Genomic DNA, 2,726 nt, shown 5'->3' on the forward strand with positions numbered 1-2,726 from the left:
TCCTCTATTTGTAGCCTTCGATCTTCATGAACAGGTCCTCTACTATTGCTCGAGAATGGCTCATGTACTTCCTTCATACTTATCTCTTGCAAAATGTGGTTAGTTTTAATAGGATGGTTTAGACGATCACCTTCAATTCCCGATGTGTTGTCAGAATTGCGAGCTTGAAGGGTGAATGTTTCGTCTCCTATGCGAAGTGTGAGCTCACCTGTGCCAACATCAATAATTGTTTTAGCAGTTGCTAAAAAGGGCATTCCTAGAATTAAAAGGGTGTTGCTATCCTCCTCTATGTCCAAAACAATAAAGTCAACAGGAAACATAAATTAGTCGATTTTTACTAGCGCATCTTCAATAATACCCCAAGGAAATCTCATAGTTTTATCTGCTAATTGAATACTCATCCTAGTCTGTTTGAGTTTCCCGAGACCTAGTTGTTTAAACATTTTATAAGGCATTACGTTGATACTAGCCCCTAAATTAGCTAGTGCATTATTAACATCTAAACTACCAATTAAACAAGGAATCGTAAAACTCGCTGGATCTTTTAGTTTGTTCGGTAGCTTATTTTTTAGAATAGCTGAGCACACTGCGTTTAACTCCACATGTGACGCCTCATCCAACTTCCGCTTATTTGCTAAAAGTTCTTTTAAGAATTTCATTGCATTTGGCATCTGCGATAGGGCTTCGATAAACGGTAAGTTAATATGTAATTTTTTTAAGAGTTTAAGAAATTTACCTAACTATTCATCTGAGCGGTCTTCCCTTGTTGCGTTGGGGTATGGCACACGAGGTTTATATTTGACATTTACCGATTTGTTCGTATTTTGATGTACCTCACCTTAACCTTTGCTTACCACAGTTTCTTGCCTCGGTTCTGGTTCAGGCTCAATGGCTCCTTCGTCATCTTGAATATTAATTGCGTTGAGCTGTTCTCTTGGGTTAGGTTCAGTATTACTTAGAAAACGACCTTGTGGCCGTTCGGAGATTAGTTTGGAAAGCTAGCCTATTTGAGTTTTGAGCCCTTGGATCGACGCTTGTTGATTTTTAAGTGCTGTCTCGGTGTTCTGAAAATGAGTTTCTGACACTGATATAAACTTTGAGAGCATCTCTTCAAGGTTTGGCTTCTTTTCCTGTTGGTAGGGTGGTTGTTGGTAGCCAGGAGGCTGCTGTGGTCTTTGATTTCCTTGGCCTCCCCATGAGATATTAGGATGGTTCCTCCAACCTGCATTGTAAGTGTTACTATATAGATTGTTTTGAGATCGAGGATTATTACCCATGTAATTTAATTTCTCGTTATCCATGTTGTGGCCATAAGGTTGATATTCTGAATGGCTTGATCCACCTCTACTTGCTTCGCACTGCATCATTGGGTGAACCTGTGAAGAATTAAGAAAACCATCAATCTTTTTATTCAAGAGTTCTACTTGATTAGAGAGCATGGTGACTGAATCGACATTATACACGCCGGCTGTTTTCGTTGGCTTTGTCCTCATGACTTGCCACTGATAGTTATTCAGTGACATCTCCTCAATAAACTCATAGGCATCTTCAGGTGTTTTATTATTGATGGTTCTGCCAGCAGCTGCGTCAACCATTTGCTGAGTCTAAGGATTCAGACCATTGTGGAATGTTTGTACTTGGAGCCAAAGTGGTAACCCATGGTGAGGACACCTTCTCAGTAAGTCCTTGTATCTCTCCCATGCATCGTAGAGTGTTTCTAAATCCATCTGCACAAAAGAAGAGATATCATTACGTAACTTAGCCGTTTTAGCCGACAGAAAATATTTTAGTAAAAAATTTTCAGTCATTTGTTCTCAAGTAGTAATTGACTCTCATGGTAACGAGTTCAACCAATGTTTAGCTTTGTTCCTTAATGAAAAGGGAAACAACCGAAGACGTATGGTGTCATCAGAAACGCCATTGATTTTAAATGTATCGCATAGTTCCAAGAAGTTGGCTAAATGAGTATTAGGATCCTCATCCTACAAACCATCAAACTGAACAAATTGATGTATTAGGTTTTAATTCAAAAGTATTTACAGCTATAGCAGGTCTAACTATGCTCGATTCAGTTCCTGTTAAAGAAGGTTTAGCATAATCATACATAGTGCGTGGAGCAGGATTTTGATTAACCGCAATTGCAGGAGGTAGCTGATTGCCTTGGTTTTCAGCCATCTCTTCGGTTGGGGATTGAGTATCGTCTTCTTGCTCGTTCTCTGTGTATTGTAAGCTTCACCTTATTTCTCTTTGATTTCTGTGAACTGTACAATCGATTTCTTCATCAAAAAGTAATGGTCCTAACGGGTTTCTTCTAGTCATAAACTATAAAAACCTACCAAGAGAGGGAAAAATTAAATTAATAAATAATAATAATATAAAATTAAATTAAATTGCAAGAAAAATAAATGGCTACAGTAATAAAAATTGAGCGTTCCTAATATCTTAGTTCCCCGGCAACGGTGCCAAAAACTTGATCGCGTAATTTCGTGATAGGTTTTAAATATTTATAATTACTCGTTCTTGAACTAACTATTATCACGATGAAGGCAAGCGTACCTATCGAACAGTAATATAGTTTTAGCAAGACCGGATTGTCCAACCCAAAGGAACTAAAAGTACTAGTAGTGACTGTCTTTTTATTATCTAGCCTAAGAATAAAGAGGTTTTTGCTTTAATTAACTAATTATCTAAACTATGAACTCACAAAGAAAAGAATTGGGGAATTG

The 2,726-nt window shown here is 37.8% G+C and overlaps 1 non-coding gene across 1 annotated transcript; it reads left to right on the top strand.

The window, feature by feature from the left end:
• Positions 1-1,653: 1,653 nt before the first annotated feature.
• On the top strand, positions 1,654-1,760 carry LOC121231632 (small nucleolar RNA R71). The gene has a single exon (XR_005929688.1). It is a non-coding gene; the product is annotated as a small nucleolar RNA R71 (small nucleolar RNA).
• Positions 1,761-2,726: the final 966 nt, after the last annotated feature.

Source organism: Gossypium hirsutum, chromosome A06 (assembly GCF_007990345.1).
Source record: "Gossypium hirsutum isolate 1008001.06 chromosome A06, Gossypium_hirsutum_v2.1, whole genome shotgun sequence".
In the NCBI taxonomy this organism is placed as follows: Eukaryota; Viridiplantae; Streptophyta; class Magnoliopsida; order Malvales; family Malvaceae; genus Gossypium; species Gossypium hirsutum.